The 21,221-nt window shown below is 40.5% G+C and overlaps 1 protein-coding gene across 1 annotated transcript in view; it reads right to left on the bottom strand.

Moving 5' to 3' along the window:
* The window catches only part of LOC142435892 (thyrotropin-releasing hormone-degrading ectoenzyme-like), a 373,691-nt gene that overhangs the window by 15,296 nt on the left and 337,174 nt on the right, over nucleotides 1–21,221 (bottom strand). The gene's annotated exons all lie outside the window — the stretch shown is intronic.

Raw genomic sequence — 21,221 nt, 5'->3', positions numbered from 1 at the left:
CCAGCTATTCCTGATGCTCTGTCCCCAGACTTAAAAATTCCATGAACCTACCCATTAATTTCTTCTCCTGCTCCTTCCCTTCTCACGCCCCAAGGTACTTTGACTTAGCTTTGAAGGCACTCACAACTTCACGGGTTCTGCCTTGCACAGGTGTCTGCTTGCTTCCAGTTCAGTCCTGACATTGTCCCTATCTTTAGCCATGTTAAGCTTGCGTTCTAGAGCTTTCCTTTGCTTGTCTCCCCATTGCTCTTGTCCTATGAAGTCTGTGGCTTTATCTTTAAGTCTGAGTCCTGCCCTTTCGCTTTCGTAGAAATCTGTATCTTGGCTCGTGGCTGGTTGTGTCCTTCAAAGATGACTGTCCTAATGTTTCACATCGCACATTCTCTTGTTACAAGATGAGTTTGTGTTCCCTTTTCCAGAAACAGGGCCTGCTTTCCCTCTTCCTTGCATCTTGGCAGGCCTTTGACTATGGCAGAAGTGTTGCTCTGTGACTTCCACCTGGTCGTATTGGGTTGTTCACCATTGGGACCCTGTCAGGACTTTGCAAGGAAGACCAGGCCAAATGAAAATGTCACATATAGGGTTCTTCTTGAGCTCCAACCAATAGAAGTATCAGTCGTGTGAGGGAGTGAGTCTTAAGAGAGCTGCAGCCTCTGTCCTTTGAGCTACCCCAGCTAATGCTTGATGAAGTCAAAACTAGTGTCCTCACTGAGCTCTGCCCAGATTGCAGATTTGTGAGCAAAATTGATATTATCATTACTTTAAGATGTTATTTGTGGGGATACTTTCTGTTAGCAGCAGATCATCAGAATATTGCCTAATCAGACTGCATTGCCAGTTTTTCTCTATCTCTCCATAGATAGATAGATAGATAGATAGATAGATAGATATCCTCCACTCATCTGTCAGTTGGTTGTACTATAATGGTTTGTGTATTGTTATGATGTTGGAAGCTCTGTTCCCAGGATTTCAAATACCAGCAGGATTGCCCATGGTGGACAGGTTTCAGTGAAGCTTCTAGACTAAGACAGACAAGGAAGAGGGGCCTGACAGTCCACTTCCAAAAATTACTGAAAGAAAACCTTATGGATCACAAGAGAACACTGACTGACTAATGTGTTTTGGACACACTATCAGTGGACAATTGCTAGAGGAAGACATCATATTTGATGAAATTGAGGGACATGGAAGATCCTTATTGAGGCAGATTGACCTAATCGCTGCAACAATGGACTTCAACATTCAGGAATGTGTGACAATGGTGCAAGATCAGACAGCACTCCATTCCATTTCATATAAGGTCTCCATGGATCACAGTAGACTTGATGGCACTCTCTATATGTTTGTCTTCAGTGACTTCCCATAGGGCTGCTCTGCCTGGCAGCCTCTATTCTTCATGCTTCCAAATGGGGAGCACAACAGGTCCATAGTCACTGATATTCCCCTCAATCCCCAGGTAAAGTAAGGAGGCATGAAACTAACTATGTTGTTCTCTTTGCCTTGTCTCTCTTCGTTTTACCCTCCTCCAACAGGGCTAGAGGGCTAAATACTTACCTTGCAGTCTAGAAGAGAATTTCTTCCACACCAAAATCTTCTCCTTCCCACATACATGCTTTTCTCCTTGTTTTGAATTAAAATGGCAGATGGGATGGTAGGAAAGAAAATGAACTAGTCTAACAGAATGGCCAAACAGATTTACCTTCCACATAAGAATGCAAATAACTGCTCAATCTTGTTATAGAGTCATGATATGATGAGCTCCATCAAAGCAGAGTAGAACACCATGGAGGTCAGACCAGAAAGACCATATTGAGTTGATTTTGTATGAGAGATTCTAGTTGTTAATTATACTTTTCATAACAGACAGATGGCAGGTATAGAAGCCCAGACTTAAAATATCTTTATCTAATTGCCTGCCTAAATATATATTTGCAATATGGTCTTCAAAGGGAATACTTTCTTTACCTTAAATACCATTTCTTTTTCCCCTCTTTTATGTAATTTTATTGAAGTATCATTGATGTACAATAAACCATAGTGTGTTTTGCTCTTTGAGGTTTTTATAAAGAATCATTTTATTGGGGGCTCCTACAACTCTTATCACAATCTATACATACATCCACTGTGTACATTTGTTGCCATCATCATTCTCAAAACATTTGCTTTCTACTTGAGCCCTTGGTATTAGCTCCTCATTTCCCCTCCTTCCCCCTTCCCCCTCATGGACCCTTGATAATTTATAAATTATTATTCTGTCCTATCTTACACTGTCTGACATCTACCTTCACCCACTTTTTTGTTGTCACTCCCTCATGGAGGAGGTTATATGTAGATCCTTGTAATCAGATCCCTCTTTCTACCCCACCTTTCCTCCATCCTCCTGTTATTGCTACTCTCAGCACTGGTCCTGAAGGGGTCATCTGTCCTGGTTTCCCTGTGTTTCCAGTTCCTATATGGACCAGTGTATATTCTCTGGTCTAGCCAGGTTTGTAAGGTAGAATTGGGATCATGATAGTGGGCGCGGTAGAATTTAGGAACGAGAGGAAAGTTATATGTTTCATCGTTGCTACACTGCATCCTGACTGGCTCATCTCCTCCCAGCGACCCTTCTGTAAGGGGTTGTCCAGTTGACTACAGATAGATCTTGGATCCCCTAACTGTACCCCCCACCCTCATTCAAAATTATATGATTTTTTTGTTCTTTGATGCCTGAACCCTGATCCCTTCTACATCTTGTGATCACACAGGCTGGTGTGCTTCTTTCATGTGCACTTTATTGGTTCTGAGTTAGATGGCCACTTGTTAACCTTCTAGTCTTTAAAACCCTAGACTCTTTATCTTTTGATAGCTAGGCTCCATAAGCTTTCTTCACCTCATTTGTTTATACACCCACCTTTTGTCTTGAGTGATTGTGTCGGGAAGGTGACCATCATGGAATACCAGTTCCTTAAATTCCATATCTATAGGCTTAAGTCTTATCCACAGGAAGCCTATTTTTATTTTATCCCTTGAACAAAATCTTGCAATAATTTTCTCTTTTTGGGTAAGTCCATCCTCAATCACTTATCCTTTAACATTTACAAGAATTTATCTGTAACCAACCACATTTACATAGTCTCATTCATGCTATTTCCACAATAATTGCTAATAACCCTATTTTTTAGAATCGGCAGAAAGCATCAGCTTCAATATCCCATTGCCACTGAGTTGATTTAAACTCATGAGTACCCTATAGGACAGAATAGTATTGCCTCATGGGTTTCCAAGGCTGAAAAAAAATCTCTTTATTGTGAGTTGGGTGAAGGTTTACAGAATACATCCGTTTTCCATTTGACAGTTCACACATATTTTGCTTCATGATAATGACTGCAATCTGCTCAACGTAATATCACTTATCGCACTTCCTCCTTGTATTTCCTGTTTCCATTCCACCTTCTTTCCTGACCGTTCTGAACTTTATCTTTGAATAAATTATATCCTTTTGATTCAAATAGTTGATTAGTGTTACTTTTTACCTTATAGATCTACCTATTGTTTGGCTGAAGATTGAGCCAAGGGAGTGAGTTCAGTTCCAGATCTGAAGGTGCCTAAGGACAACAGTCTTGTGGGTTCAAAGAACCACTCTCTGAGCAATACCCCTGAACTTTTAAAATAAGTTTAAACTTTGCTGCACATATTTCTCCTATTCTATCCCAAAATTCCAAAGCAAACTCATTATCATTGTGTTGAAGCTGACACATAGAGACCCTACAAGATAGAATAGAACTTCACCCTTTGATTTTCCAAGGCTTAAATCTTTACCAGAGCAGACAAACTCATATTTCTCACATGGAGCAACTGATAGGGTAGTACCACTTACTTTGTGGTTAGGAGCTCAATGAGGAGTCCACTCTGCAATTAGAGCTCGTTTGGAATGCTATCCAGGATTCCCTAATGCTATCCCTCTCAGATCAGTTGGTAGTGGTAATAAATGTAAATCTTAAGGGGGTCAGACTTCCACATCGTAACTCTTCCTTGGGGAAGATGGTGGGTTTGAACTGCTGATTGATTAGCCCTTAAGTGCTTAATTACTGCCTCACCAGCGTTCTCCTTAACATCAGAACAGTGGGCACTTATTGGTTTATCTTGCTGGTCTCTGTTCCCTAAAAATTGCACTTCATCCACAGCGTTTTCTTCCACAACACACAGCTGCTAGTGTTTTTGGTTTGTTTTTCCACATGACTTCACCTTCCTGGTCAAAGCTGATTTGTCCAGGGCTAAACACACAATGAAAACATAGCCATATTTGCACACTACAAAATTTGAAGTGAGACAGCAAGCTATTGGTTGAGTTTTTTGAACGACAGAAGTCTAAAAGGAAGTGTTATGATACAGGAAACAGTGAGTTTTGATGTCCAGGATTTATACTGGGGACCCAGTTGGCACTCCGAATGACTATTCAAAGTGATGGTATGAATCCTCCTCTTCCATGACCTACACATATAATAGATATAACCACTAAGTCCATGATTTGACAAATGTCTTGTGTGATTGAGTTTTGGTTCCCCATAGGATTAGATCCTGAGACAAAGGTTTTAATTAAGCCATTTTTGGGGGAGATATCAATAAGGAAATGGGAAATAGAAAAGGGAAAGAAGGCAGCCAATGAAAAGTACATTATGAAACAATTTAAAATTGTGAGCAACTGGAGGTTAATCTTACTGGAGACACTGTAGAAAATCTACTAGTTATTCTGCCCAGAATGTGAGGGAGTGTGGCTATTTGTCCAACAACTCCTATGGGTTATTGGTTAAGGGTTACTCCAGGAAGCAAGAATTAACTCCACAACCTCCTAAGCCATGCATGCTTAGGTACAGTGGTCTACAGAAACTAGAGAAAGCAAGAAGAGAGATGTGCTGGCCATTCGGAATTAGGCTAGCATGCCAAGTTGTCAGACATGTCAGGTTCTTGAACTATCATAACTTGAAAGTCACCATGATCCTGTGAGATATACCACTGGTATTTCAAACACAAGCATAGTTACCTGTGGTGGAAAATTTTCAGAAAAGCTTACAAGCTAAATAGACTAGAAAGAATAACCTGCCAATCTACATCTGAAAAAAATAGTGGTGTTTGTGGAGCACATTGATAGCAGTGGAATATTGTTTCATATAGTGCAGGATGATGAACCCCTCAAGTTGGAAGACACTCAAAATATAATTGGGGAAGAGCTGTCTCCTCAAAGTAGAGTTGACCTTAGTGATATAAAGTTTTCAGGACCTATATTTGTTGATGTGGCAATGACTCAAAATGAGAAGAAACAGCAGTACTGCAATAACCACTAACAAGAAGATGGGATGCATGAAATATGGATCTAGAAAAATTGGAAGCCATGAAAAAATGGAACACATAAAGCTCAAACACTCTAGGTGTTATTGAACTGAAATAGACTGGTATTGGCCATTTTGAATGTCACAATAATATGGTTTACATACCAGAGTAACAAATTTGAAAGGAATGGATGACTTTCATGTTAAAAAAGAGAATGTTTCAACATCGATTCCAATGTTCACCATTGTTAGGTGTAGGATATATTACACCTACAAGGATGAATAATTAATAAAGTTATTATTCAAATTGACACACCAACCACTAATGCTAACAATAAAGCCATTGAGGATTTTTACCAACCTTTTCAGTCTGAAATTGATGAAACATGCAATCAAGATTACTGATGACTTGAATGCAAAATTTGGAAACTAAGGAGGAGGATCACTAGTTAGAAAATATGGCCATGGGGATGGAAGCCACATGGGAGATCTCATGATAGAATTTTCCAATAAGGGTGGCTTATTGATTGAAGATTTATTTTTCAGGGATGTAAACAGTAACCATAGACATGGATCATGTATATTGGATAGAAATACACAGGAATTAAATCAACTATATCTGTTGAAATAAACTACTATACATACTCGAGTATAACCCAAGGCAACTAATTTTACCCCCCAAAGCTGGGGTGCTTTTTCAGCATAAAAAATGTGCTGAAAAAAACTAGGCTTATACTCAAGTATTTACGGTATAAAGAAGTTTAATATCATTAGTCACGAGACTGGAGACCAACTGTGGAAAAAACCATCAATGGCAAATTCAACTCGAATTCAAATAAAATTAAAACAAGTCCCCAAGAGTCAAAGTATGAATTTGAGTACATCTCATCTAAATTAGAGGATACTTCAAGAAGAAAGTTGACACATTGAACACAAATCACCTGAGATGATACGAGTTCTGCAATAATATCAAGAACATCATAAATAAAGAAATTCAAAGATAATTAAAAAGATAGAAACTAAAGAAAAGACAAAACGGATGTCACCTTGAATGTGGAGTAGCTGAAGCCAATGAAAGAAATGATGAAGTACGAAAAAGAGAGAGAGAAATATAGAAATAGTTGATGAAGTAAAGACGCTGAATAAAGAAGCTGAACATAAAATTTCAAAGGGGAATTCAAAAAGATGGAATAAAGAATTATATTAAAAGGTGCAAAGACCTGGAATTAGGACAGCAAAAATGAAAAGCATGTGCATTTCACTAGCTGAAAAAATTGAAGAGATTCAAAATACAGAATTACACAGATAGCATCAAAAGAAGATGAAAGGGATTCACTGACCACATGAAGCCCAGGCTCCACAGCGCTGAGTCCAGAAGACCAAGATAGCATAGGGTTCTCACTGCAGATTGCTCTGAAAGTGCTCACAGTAGTAGGCCCTGGATCAACTGGGGAAAATGTAGAACTCAAAATAAGAAGACTAACATTAGGATATGACCTCACCTCCATGGCTCAACTTTCAGCCCCCAAATAGGAGACCTATACTGTCAACGATGTACAATTCAGAGCCCAGCATTTGTCAGGGAGTTACTCAGAAGGCAGGAAGGAATGGGAGCGAAAGACCAATGGAAACGGCAAAAAAAGGGAGGGAATAGAAAAAGTAGTATTGCATTGTAGGTATTGCAATCAATATCATAAACCATTGCATGAATTGTAAGGAAAATCAATATACTCTGTAGATTTTCCCTCACATCACAATCAAAACAGTGTAAAAAGAAAATAAGTCATATGACCGAGTACACTGGTAGATCTTGCTGAAGACCAATTTCCAGTGTTAAAAGATGTCACTTTGAGGAATAAGGCACAGCTGAGCCCTAGTGGTATAGTGGTTACAAACATAATGCGTCAGAACCAACCCAGTTGGGTTGCTCAACACAAGATCAAAAGTTCTGCTCCCATACAAAGTTCCAGTACTGGAAACCCACAGGGATATCTCTCCCCTGTCCTATAGAGTTGCTAAGGGTTGGAATCAGCTTGATGGCAGTGAACTGGATGTAAGCCAGGCTGACTAGAGACACAAATCAAGTGCCACTCATATATGTGCAATAAATAGTTTTCTATCAAGAAGTCACTGTAGTATTTCTATTTCAAGGAAATATCCCAGGCCAGTCCAACTCAAGTCCATAAGTCCAACACTAGCCCATAAGTTCCTTTCCAACTTACACAGTTACATGCAATGATGCAGAATGCAGGGATGTCAAAGGCCAGTGATTGCAATGTCGTGTGGACCCAAGGTCGATGGAAGCATGGCAAGACTCTGGCAGCTCTCAACGTGGGCAGGAAGCAGTCAGGTGAATGCAAAAAGAAGGGGAGGTTCCCAGGGCCCTCCTTATGAGAAGTCCATGGCCACAAAGAGGCACCATCAGGCTATGGTGTGATTGACAGATTGGATACCAACCTTACACTTTTACATATCTTCAAACTGACATAAAATTATATAACTATCATACTATGGCATTTTCAATCACCTCATATGTACTTGAAAATGGACAATAATTATGAAAGATAAAACAAAAGTTGATGTCTTTGAATTATGATGCTGGTGAAGAATACTGAATATTCCATGGACTTTCAGAAGAAGGAACATATTTTTCTTGGCGGAAGTAGAGCCAGAATGCTTCCTAGACGTGAGAATGGCAAGACTCCATATCACATACTTTGGACATGTTAACAGCTGAGCATAGTCCCTAGAGAAGGATATCATACTTGGTAAAGTGGAGTGGTGAAAAAAAGAAGAAGGTTCTCAATGGGATGAATTGAAATACTGGCTGCAAAAACGGTCTCCAACATTAACTGTGAGGAAACAGGCTGTGGGTGCTATGAGTTAGAGCCAAATTAACAGTGTCTAACAATGACAACTCCCCTCCCGAGCCCCATCTGTCAATTTGCTGCACTGTGGTAGCTTGTGCTTTGCTGTGATGCTGGGAGTTAGTTCACTAGTACTTCAAATACAAGGCAGGATCACCCACGGTGAACAGATTTCAACACAGCTTCCAGACTAAGAACTGACAGGACGACAAAACAATCAGTCCACTTCTGAGGGATTCACCATTGAAAACTTTATGCATAGCAGTAAAATATTGTCTGATATAATGCCAGAAAATGAGCCCCTCAGATTGCAAAACAATCAAAATATCACCGAGAAAGAGAGCTTCCTCAAAGTAGAGTCCACCTTAATGATAACTCAAAACCTCACAACAGGAGCTGTAGATAACATCATAATAAATGGAGAAAATATTGAAGTTATCAAGGATTTCGTCTTGCTTAGATACACAACTAATGCTCATGGAAACAACAATCAAGAAACCAAATACCATATTGCATTAGGCAAATCTACTGCACATAACCACTTTAAAGTACTGAAGATCAAGAATTTCACGTAGGATTAAGTTGCGCCTGGCCCAAGGCATGGTATTTTCCGCCACATCTTATGCATGTGAAATTTGAACATTGAATGAGAACGACTGAAGGAGAACTGGTGCATTTGAATTAAGGTACTGACAAAAAAATACTGAAAGTACCATGGGTGGAGAGAAGAACAAACAAATCTGTCTGAGAAGAAGTGCAGCTAAATGTTCCTTGGCAGATAGGGTGGCGAGACTTCATCTCCTGTACTTTGCAGATATTATCAGGACAGACCAGTCCCTGGAGGACATCATACACATTACAGTGGAGGGGTTGCAAAAAGAGGAAGACACCCGATCAAATGGATCGAGACAATTCCTACAACAATGGGCTCAAACATAACAAAAATTTTGAGTATGGGGCAGGACCAGGCAATGTTTCATTCTGTTGTGTAGGCATTATTATGAGACAGAACTGACATGAAGGCATCTAGCAACAAAGTGTACTAAAGCTTCTGGCACCTTCATTTGCTGATGGATTATAATTCAAAATGAGAAAAATCATTGCAACCATTCATTAATAATCAGAACATGAAACGTGCAAAATAAGAATCTAGGAAAATTGGAAATCATAAAAAACAGAATCTGACCTATAAAGATCAATATCCTAGGCATTGGTGAGTTGAAATAGTCCCTTTGAATCTTAAAATGATAAGAATGACTACGCTGACAATGACAAATTCAAAAGAATGTCTCTTTCATCCTCAAAAAGAGCATTTCTAGATCTATCTTGAAGTGCAATGCTGCCTGTGACAGAATAATATCTATCTTCATACACAAGGAAGGCCAGTTAATAGAACCATTATTCAAATTTTCTTACAAACCACTAAAGCCAATGACGAATTGTACCAACTTCTTTAGTCTGAAATTGATCACACATGTACTGAAAATGCATTAATAATTGTTGACAATTGGAATGCACACATGGAAACAAAAAGGAAGGAAGAGTAATTAGAAACTATGGCTTTGGGGATCGAAATGAAGCTGAAGACTGCATGAAAGAATTCTGCTAGAGCAACAACTTCCTCATTGCAAACATCTTTATTCAACAACAGGAGCGGCATATATACATGTGGAACACACAGGAATGGAATTGACTAAATCTGTGGGAAGACATGATAGAGAAGCTCAATATCATTGAGACAAAATAAGACCAGGGGTTAACTATGTAACAGACTATCAATTACTAATATGCAAGTTCAAGTCAAACCTGAAGAAAATTAAAGTAAGACGCAAAAGAGCCCAAATACAGCCTATATTATATCTGTGGTCGGCTGGGGTTTCTAGAGAAACAAACCAGTGATATTGATACATGTAGAAGAAGGAAATTCATATCAATAAAGAATTTTACATTAAGAAGTTCACACAACAAGAAACCCCAGTCCAACTCCAGCCCATAAATCAGATGCAAACTAGAGGCCCTTCCAGACTCATGAAGCTGTTGGAGGAATAGCCCAAGAAACAGGAAAACCACAGGTTGGTGGAGGCAGAGTTGGGAGAATCCAAAGTGAACAGGCAGTTGGCAGGCCACAGACAGCTCTTAGGGTCAGCAGGTCTCATGGTGATTGCCATCCCTAGAAGCCAGACGTAGGGTCCAGGGTCTTTTCATCAGGAAGAAAAAGAGTGAGCCCATTCTCCACAGTCTACTTATAGCTATGAAATAGGTCACACCCCCAAGGAGACTGTGACCTGCACCTTCGGAAGATCCTGGTCAAGCTATATTGACACCAAACCTTACTAACACAATATCTCACCTGAATTTAGAGCCTATCTCAAGAATGGTTTGGACATATTGAACATTAATGATCAGCTACCAGAAGACTTGTGAAATAGCATCAAGGTCATCAATCTTTTTTTTTTTGTCATGTCATCTGTGGCTATTTATTTATTTATCATAAATCATTTTATTGGGGGCTCCTCAAAAAGATCATTATAATACAGTAAAGAAAGAAAATACTACAGTGGATATCAGAGGAGACTGTGAAACTTGCTCTTGAACCTAAAGCAGCTATAGCAAATGGAAGAAATGATGAAATAAAAGAGTTGAACAGAAAAATTTGAAAGGCCAGCTTGAGAAGATAAAGTAAAGAATTATATTGTAACGTGTAAAGACCTGGAATTAGGAAAGCAAAAGGAATGAGTACAGTCAGCATATCATAAATTGAAAGAACAGAAGAAAAAATCCAATTCTTTGATTAAAATGTTCAAGGATTATTTATCAAACTATTGAATGATGCAGGGAGAATCCAAAGAATATGGAAGGAGTATACAATGTCTCTGTACCCAAGAATTAGTTGAGGTTCTACTAGTTCAAAAGGCCAAGAAGAAGTTGAAGCTGCAATGTAAGCATTAGTGCAAAGCAAGAAAGGGATAGGAATGGAAATATTTCAACACGCTCATGCAGTGATAGTCCATGTCAAGAAATTTGGAAGATAGCTATCTGGCCAACCAACTGGAAGTGATTAATATTTGTGTCCATTCTAAAGAAATATGATGCAACAAAATCTGCAAATTAATTTAAAATAACATTAATATGACATGCAAGTACAATTTTATTGAAGATAACTTTAAAAGTAGTTATAGCAATATGTCAACAGGAAGCTGCCAGAAATCCAGGCTGTATTAAAAGAGGGCATGAGGCAAGGTATATCAATGCTGATTTCAGATGGACCTTGGCTGAAAGCAGAGGATACAAGGAAAATGCTTACTTATGTACTATTGACTATGCAGAGGATTTTACTGTGTATCATAACAAACTTTGGGTAGCATATGAATACATATGAGAACAATGGGAATTCCCATACATTTAATTGTGCTCCTGTGGTACCTGTACATAAACCAACAGGAAGTGGTTCGAATAGAACAAGGGGATAGTGCGTGGTTTAAAATCAGGAGAGTGTGTGTTGTGGTTATATCCTTTCACCATATGTGTTAGACAGGGTTCTCTAGAGAAACAAAACCAGGACATTTATGATTTGATAGATAGATAGAACACGAAGGAATATAACAGCTAATTAGTCCACATAGCAGTACAGAGGACTCAGTTTAACTCACTTCCATGCAACAGTAAATATGGCAGTACAGCCAGGCAGCAAACTGCAGAACTAGGTAAGGCAGCCACACACTGGTCTGGTCACCAGAGAGCAACTGAGAGATAGGTGTGGCTTGCTGAGCCATTTATCTCTTTGCCCACTAATCAAACTGCAAACTTATTAATCCCACATGTGCTTATTGGCCAGGTTGGCACTATAAACCTACCTATCTATCACAATATACTTATTCAAATAATCTGAGAAGCTGCTCTGTATGAAGAAGTTGAGACATCTGGATTGGAGGAAGAATCATTAACAACCTGTGTTATGCAGATGACCCAATCTTGCTGGCTGAAAGTCAATAGGCCTTGAAGTACTTACTGATAAAGCTCATATAGTACACCTTCAGTATATATTAGTCTTCAACACTAAGAATACAAATGTCTTCTCAACTTGACAAATATAAACCCACAACATCATTACAAATAGAGAAATGTAGCTAAACTCTATTTTACTTGGACCCACAATCAATACTCACAGAAGCAGCAGTCAATAAATCAACGTATTTCATTGGAAAAATCTGTTGTAAAAGACCTCTTTAAAATGTGAAAGAGCAAATGCTTTACTCTGGGGATTAGCAAGTTATGCCTGCTTTTAGCCTTGATATTTTTAATCACCTTAGATGCATGTGAAAGGAGTCTTAATTTCAGTGTCTGGTATGGGTTGAATGACTAAGAGCAAGTTTGGTGGTTCAACCCACTTGCTGCTCCACAGAAGAAAGAGGAAGCTATTTGACCCTGTAAAGATTTACAGCCTTGGAAACCCAATAGGGTCACTATGAATAAGAATAGACTTGATGGTAATGTGTGACATATGCATGTGAAAGATGGACCATAAATAAGGAAGACTGAAGAAAATATGATGCCTTTAAAATATGATGTTGCAAATAATATTGAATATACCATGAATGCCCAGCAGAACAAAGAGGTCTGTCCCGGAAGAAGTACAGCCAGAATGTATTTTAGAAGTGAGGATGGTAAAACTCCATTTCATATACTTTGAACATGGTATCAGGAGAAATTAGTCCCTAGAAAAGGACAAAATACTTGGTAGAGCATCATCAAAAAACAGGTAAACCCTGAATGAGATGGATCAACACAGTGGCTGTAACAATAGGCTAAAATATGACCATTGTGAGGATGTCACAGGACTAGAAAGGCTTTTATTCTATTGTGCATAGGGTCACTATAAGAGGCAGTGCGTGAGATTTTGTTGATTAACAACACTGGGATATGAGCAATGTCCCCATGGCAAATGCTAAACTGTCACCATGCTGGACACAGTTGATCTTTGTGGCTTTAGAGAGTAATTATTTAGAGGGTTATGATAACACTGAATTTTTTTCTGTGTATTCAAACTATTCCATCCTAAGTTTCCACAGATCTATCCAAACCAAGCTCACTGCCATTGAATCAATGCTAACTCATATCGACCCTACAGGACATGGGTAAAATTGTACCTGTGAGGTTCTGAGAATGTACCTCTTTACAGAGTAGAGTCCCATCTTTCTCCCGAAGAGCAGCCGGTGATTTCAAAATACCGACCGTGCAATTAGCAGCCCAATGTGTAACCAAGAACTATTCAGGGAAGCTAGAGGGAGAGCATGAAAAGAAATGAGTAGTTGAGGTGGCTGGATGCACATCCATCCCTTTGTTCTACTCTCTATGACTTTTTCTGAGTTCATTCAAAATGTAAATTAAGACACAAAATAGAATTCTACCCAACCCTGCTATATGCCTAAACAGTATCCATTTTTCTCATTCTTACTACTAATAGAAGCTCAATTTTGTTTAGGGTGATAATGTACCTACTTAAATCGCTCACTCCTAGGCTCCCTTGCAGCTATGCATGAGCATTTGACCCAGTTTGGGCCAAATATGTGTAGGAGAAAGATACTGAGTAGGACTCCCAAGAAAGTTTTTGTTGTTGTTTAAGGCAAAACACTTGTCTGGCATAACCCATTCCATTTTTGTCCTTGGCTCTTCTGCTGTCATGCTCCCTAGTCAGAATATTGAAAGATGGGAGAGTCACATAGGTTACATGAGTTTGGCAGACCAAAAAGCATGCATTTTCCTATATCCAAGATGAGTCCCTGAGCAAATACGCCAGACCTAGGCTACCTATTTCAAGACTTACTATTGTATAAGACAAAACCCCTGTGTGGTGCAAAGGGTTAACACAATTCACTGCTAAGCCAAAGATGCCTTGGAAGAAAAACCTGGCAATCTACATTTAAAAATTCAGCCCTTGAAAACTTCATGGAGCACAGTTCTACCCTGAATCATATGGGGTAACTGTAAATCAGAATCAATTCAGTGGCAACTGGTTTGGTATTTTTGGTGTTAATATAAGAAAAATGAAGCTTTTGTGATTAGACCACTAGTGTCGGTTTGTTTTTTCCCATGTAGCCAGATGCAATTTGGACTGATAGAGAAATAATTAAAAGAATGTAGAGTTAAGTAAGCGTAATGATTATGGAACTAATCATTTAGCAATGGGCTGCTCAGTAGTTCAAATGCACCAGTCACTCAGGGGGAGAAAAGTGAAGCTCTCTGCTTCTGTAAAGATTTACAGTCTTGGAAGCCCTATATGGGGTTGCTATAAGTTGTAATCACCTTGATAGCATTGTATTTGAGTTTGGTGACTAGTATGTAAGCTTTGAGGGGGTAGTAATAGATACTTTGAATACTATTCTTAGCACTATAGGTATTATGTCCTTTGCAAATGGGTAAACGAACAAAAGCGATATTCATTTTGTGTTTTCTGTAGTTTGCCTTATTCTTCCAAGAAGATTCCTCAAGTGTTAAGACCCAGTCTTCTCTGGCATACTTGAATAAAAGAATAACTGATAGACACAGACTTGAAACTTGGCCTGTGTGATCTTGGGTGTGTCACTGTTTTTCAATCCATTTCTCATCTGTGAACTGGGGATTACACACGTAGCCCACATGGTTGTTTTGGAGATTCAGAGTAATGTGTGTGTCTTGGATTGAGTGTCCTTGCATGCCGAGCTTATTCCTCAGGCCTGGGTGCAGGGAGTCTATTTGAGATCTGATGGCAGGGAGTGGGAATAGGAAAGCGGATGCAAGACTGAGTTAGGGGGAGAAGCAATCACAATGGGAACGGGGTGTTGAGGCTTTTAATGTAGGATACAGGGGCTTGATTCCCCCAGGACTTCTGAGCAACATGGGTTCTGTCCTAGAATTGCCTACCAGAAACAGGAGGCTGGGCTCTTCTTCGCCTGTAGTGGTGTTGAGCATTCCTCCTAGTACGGTGACCTCTCCTACCTTCCTGGGTTTGGCTTTCCATGCCTTTGAAAAGGCTTCGAGGCAGAAGGACATGGAGAGCTGCCTGCTGCACAGTTGTGATAAGACACCATTTCAGCAGGACCCTGCACTTACATAGAGCCGTTCGCCACTGCTATGATGGATATCAGGAGGAGCCCTGGAAGTGCAGTGGTTACAAGTTGGTTTGCTAACTTCAAGGTCAGCAGTTCAAAACTACTAGCTCCAAGGAAGAAAGATGGGGTTTTCTACTCCAATAAAGAGTTGTAGTGTTTGAAACTCGCAGGGTGCAATTGTACACTGCCCCACAGGATCGCTATGAGTCGGTATTGACTGAAAGGCAGTGAGATGGTGTCAGAGATGGGTCAAAGAATGTGGCATGGCAACCCTAAGAATCTGCTACAGAACCATAAAGTTCCTGGGATAGATGAGTTTATTGTGCTTGGCCTTTTAAAACCATCAAACGGGCAACAGTTAGAAAGACAAACATACCAAGTGTCATTGGAGATCCGGGGAAAGCAGAGAAACACTGCTAATGATGCAGGTTTGCTGCACATCAATCTAGCAGAGCTTAGTGAAAGCCCATTGAATGGACCCTAGGACCTAGTGAGCCCCTCCTGGGCGTACAACCAAAGAAGCGCAGTCACTGAGTTGACTTTCATTCCTCGTGACCCTATCAAACAAAGCTGAATGGTCCCATGATGTTTTCAAGGCTTCTATTGGGAAGAAGACAGCCGTGCCTTTATCCCACAGTGTGTGGAAGACGGCTTCAAACTACTGACCTTTGGGTTAGCAGCCAAGCACTTAATATCTCCCCCATCAAAGCTCTCTCCTGGATGTAGAAAAACAAACAAAACCCCAGTTGATTCTTCCTCATTAGCAACCCTACATGGCACAGTAGAATTAATGCTTTAGGTTTACAAAACTAAATTCTTACGACAGCAGACAGCCTCTCTTTGCTCCATGGAATAGCTGGTGGGTTGGAACTGCTCACCTTGGGGTTAGCAGCCCAACGCATAATTCCTGGGTATATAGGCCAAGCTTTTTATCCAATTCACAGGGCCCCTGGGGCATTTTTACAAGAATGGTCACCACACTGATACCTGCAGTAGAGAAGAGTTGGAGCCGAATTGGATGCCAATCAACAGACAACTGAAGAAGGAAACAAAAGAAAGATGATGATTGCTCATGACCAAGTGGCACGCAGCAGCACATGCAATTGATATGCAGCATGGCAATAACTCTTAATGACATTGCAAGGAGTTGAAAAGGTCAGAAACTGAATGAGATTTATATTGCAGTACCATTCATGGAAGCTGAAAGCCCATTCACCAAGCAGCATGGTCTAGTGCACATGGCAGCATGGTCTAGTGCACATGGCTGTATGCCTATAAGGACACACACACACCAAGCACCCAGCAGGGGGTATTAGTCTGAAGAGGGGAATGGAAGTGATGTGAATGTGGAAAAGGAGGGACAAAACACAAGCAGGGCCTGACATTGATCAGGGTTCACGGTGTGCTATAAAGTAGGCATGATTAATCACTTCCTTGTACCAGAAGGCTGAGCTAGATTTTTAAAGCAAATCAAGTGGCTGGAACACAATGGTTGTTAGCTGCTGTTGAGTCAGCCTCCATTCCAACTCACTGTGACAACCAGCTCCCAGTGACTCCATGAGCAATATTCTCCCTGGTCCTCCACCATCTCTTTGGTTGTGCATCACATTGTGATTCACAGGGGTTTTCATTAACTGGTTTTCAGAAGTAGAATGCCAGGCTCTTCTTCATCGCTCATCTTAGTCTGGACACATCACAGAAACAGGTTCAGTCTCATGGCCGCACCCAACCAAGCTTCCCAATTTCAGTATCATAGAAACACAGAAATCAGTCCAGTACCACAGCAATAACCAAGCATCCCCCTGACAAATGAGTGTTGGATGCACCTGAGTTGCATTGTCTTGGACTCAAACCCAGATATCCCACATGGAAAAGGAGAATTCTACAACTGAACCACCAATTTACCCTCAGAATATAATAAGTATCCAGTAAATGTTTATTAAGAATGTGGCTGCCAGGAAAATCCAGCAATTTCCTGCCAAGGCTTAACACTAATATCTTCCCACACACACTAGAAGGCTGCAGAGGAATGACTTTCTCCATGCCAGCCCTGGTATCTAGACAAGGGACCCTAACACTGAGCCACTGAGCCCCAGCAGGCTTGGGAGCAATGTCAAATTGGATGAGGGACAATCCTGGTTGAGTTAGTTTCCCTAAGCTTGCAGGGCAGTTTAGCATGTCCACAGCTGTGTTCAGAATAGCCATGCGATTACCACCGAGAGAAATTCTACATGCTTTCACACCCCATGCTAGTCGTTGCAGCCATCGTTGAGTACAGTTCATGCTCATCACTATCTAGAACTCACGGTGACGCTGTGGGTGAGCCATTGGGCAGGTAACCTCAAGGTTGGCAGTTCAAAGACACCAGTTGTTCTCTGAGAGGAAGGTGAGATGATCTGCTCCTGTAAAGATTTAGCCTGAGGAATTTTATATAGGGTCACAGTGAGTCAGGATCAACTCAATGGTGTGGGTTTGGTTTAGTAGAGCCGCCATCAGATCATATTTAATGTATTTATTAACATGTATATTTGCCACAAATCCAATGTCTTTTATTTTTATCACTGCATTTCAATACAATTTGTGCCTTTGTGATTCTGTATTTCATTGGAGGTATTTGGAAATATTATTCTGGGGAGTGGGCAGGTGTTCCATAGCCTTTCCTAAATGCCAAAAGGATCCATGGGGTTGCAATGGTTAAGACCCTCTAATAGAGTTTATCAAAGAGCCCTGGAGGCACAATGGTTAAGTGCTCAGCTGCTATCCAAAAGGTTGAAGGTTTGAACCCACCAGTGGCTCTGTTCTTGGAAGAAAAACCAGGCAACTCATTCTTGTAAAGATTACAGCATAGAGAAGCCTAGATCAGTGGTTCTCAAACTTCCTAATGCCACAACCCTTTCATACAGTTCCTCATGTTGTGGTGACCTCCACAACCATAAAAATATTCTCATTGCTGCTTCATAACTGTAATTTTGTTACAGTCACCCTGTGCAAGGGTCCCACAGTTTGTGAACCATTGGTCTAGAGAGCTCTGCACTGATGCATTGAGTCACTATGAGTTGGACTGGACTAGAAGGTTCCTAACAAAAACACCAACAATCCTTTTTTACCATGACCTTGTTAACTCAAAAGATTAATAAGCAAATTCACAAATGAGGACATCCAGTTGCCCCTCCAAACTGGAGAAGCATGAGTTAAATGGTGACCCTGACCCCACGGTGTCCTCCAGCTGGTGCCATGCTGCCTTTATTCCTTCTGCCTCTCAGGTTTGTGGAGAAGAAGGGGAAAGGGAGGGAAAGAAAAAGAAAGAAATGAAAAGATAATTTTCCCAGCTTCTTCACATCACTGAATTGAACTTTACTTTTAATAAAAGTATTATGAAATGGAAATGGTGCTTTCGCTATTTTGCTTTCAGGTGATATTCAGAGACATGGTGCTGGTCATTATTTGAGCCGGGGAGGTTAGTGTGCAGATTTTCTGAATATGGTTGAGCCAGCATGCCCGCTTCCAGGCCTAGCATTTCCCTGGGCTATGAGAAGTTATAGACAGTCTACCCTCTTCTTCCTCTGACTTCGCTGCAAACTATGGACACACTGGTTCTGACTTGACCTGGCTCCAGTACAGAAAAAAATATGCTCCTTGAATAATTGTAGTGCTTGCATTGGAAGGCACCCAGAGACAAATCTCTCTTCTTGTGGCATAATGGGTTATGTGTTGGGCTATTAACTGCAAGGTCAGCAGTTAGAATTCACCAGTCGCTCCTTTGGAGAAAGATGAGGCTTTCTTCTCCCATAAAGAGTTATAGCCTTAGATGAGTATAAAAACTCAAAATGCATTGGCAGAGATTCCACAGAGAATAAGCCTCCATTAAATCCCCTGGGACCATTCACCAGGGATGGGATTAAACCCTGCTCACCGTCAGTACATCAGAAAGTGTATTGTTGCAGATATGATTAGGTTAAACATTAACATCTTATCATTTGTCTTTACTCTTAACACGTTTTTCATTTGTTCTTTTTTTAAATTTCTGCTTTCCTTTTTATTGAAAAAATAACTAATGTCACTAAACAAGTAGAGAATTTGTTAAATGAAAATCTAATCGGTTATGTAAACTTTCACTGAAAACATAACACACTTTTATTTTTACAAAGAGTTACAGCCTTGGAAACCCAGGAAGCCGGAGTATTTTCTCTCGATAGAATTGTTATGCACCCAATGGCAATGAGTGTTGTTGGATTTTGTTTCTTTATTGTTTTCTGTAGCTATGGAGGGGTATAGGGGTTATGTGTTGGGCTGCTAAACGCAATGTCTGAAATGGCAAATTTGAAATCCCCAGCCACTCCAAGGGAGAAAGATGAGGCTTTCTACTCCCCTAAAGAGTTCCAGTATCAGAGCAGCCAGTCCACAAAAAGAACAACATGGCTGGCCCCACTATGAGACATGATGCCCCTCAGTGACCAAGGGTGATACAGGGGACAGCACTGGAGACACAGTGTGCGAATTGCACCTAACCTGATTCCACCACACCGAGGCAAAGTGTGGTGGGGTGCAGTGGAACATCAAGGGAATGGAGTGGCAAGGTCCCCAGGGAATGCTGAAAGTGGACTTTGGGACCAGGTTGTGGTGCCTCAACAGACTGGATTGGAAAACACTCCTAAGGTCCAACAAATGATCCTTGAACTAACTACAAGCTCTTCTTTCTTGTTGTGTTTTGTTTTGTTCTTTGTCAGTGTTTTTGTTGTTTTGTTGTCTGGTTCTATACTGTTGCTTTGTTTTCCTCTGTCTTGTTTTCATGCATGTTAGTGTCTCCACAGGTCTATCTAAATAAGAAAGGCTGGATGAACTATCTGCAGGAAAAACAACAGGACCGACAGTTCTGGGGGCACTTGGGACAGGTGGAGGTGCAGGGGGGTAAGGAAGTGGTGTTAACAAACACAGGGACAAGGGAACAACATGGGACTCAAAATGGTAGTGAGGGCGAAGTGGCAGGCCTGGTAGGGAATGATCAAGGGTAAGGTTACGTAAAGAAGAGGTATAGCTGTAACCCAGGTGGGGACAGAGCATGGTAGTGGGAGAGGAGGAAAGTCAAGGGAGATGGAGGAAAGAGCTAGGAGTCAAAGTGCATTTATAGAGGTCTAGACAAAGACATGTGCATGCATATATATATATATATATATATATATATATATATATATATATATATATATATATATATATATATATATATATATATATATATGTATGGGGAAATAGATCTATGTGTCTATATTTATAGGTTTAGTATTAAGGTGGTGGCAGTACCTTGGACCTTTACTCAAGCACTCCATCAATGCATGAAGACTTTCTTTTATTAAATTGACACTCTACAATGCTCATCCTTCCGACACAACTGCTGAAGCCAAAGCTGGTGAACAAGTAAATGTGGTGAAGAAAGCTGGTGGTCCCTGGTTATCAAAAGAGATACTGTCTGGGATCTTAAAGACTTGAAGATAAACAAGCGGCCATCTAGCTCAGAAGCAACAAAGCCCACATGGAAGAGCACACCAGCCTGTGTGATCACGAGGTCCCAAAGGGATCAGTTATTAGGCATCAAAGAACAAAAAATCACAGCATTGGCTGCACACCTCCATGATATGATTGCCGAAGACAAACGGGTGCATAAACAAATGTGGCGAAGAAAGCTGATGGTGCCCGGCTATCAAAAGAGATAGTGTCTGGGGTCTTAAAGGCTTGAAGGTGAACAAGCGGCCATCTAGCTCAGAAGCAAAAAAGCCCACATGGAAGAAGCACACCACCCTGTGCGATCACAAGGTGCCAAAGGGACCAGTATAAGGCATTATGCAAAAAATATATATATACCATATATATGGTATATATATATATACATAATAGTGAATGAAGGGGGAAGTGCAGAGTGGCGACCAAAAGCCCATTTGCTGGCCACTGGAGATCCCCTCACA

Source organism: Tenrec ecaudatus (assembly GCF_050624435.1).
Source record: "Tenrec ecaudatus isolate mTenEca1 chromosome 6 unlocalized genomic scaffold, mTenEca1.hap1 SUPER_6_unloc_1, whole genome shotgun sequence".
Lineage (NCBI taxonomy): Eukaryota > Metazoa > Chordata > Mammalia > Afrosoricida > Tenrecidae > Tenrec > Tenrec ecaudatus.
This window is presented reverse-complemented; position numbering and strand designations above follow the sequence as displayed.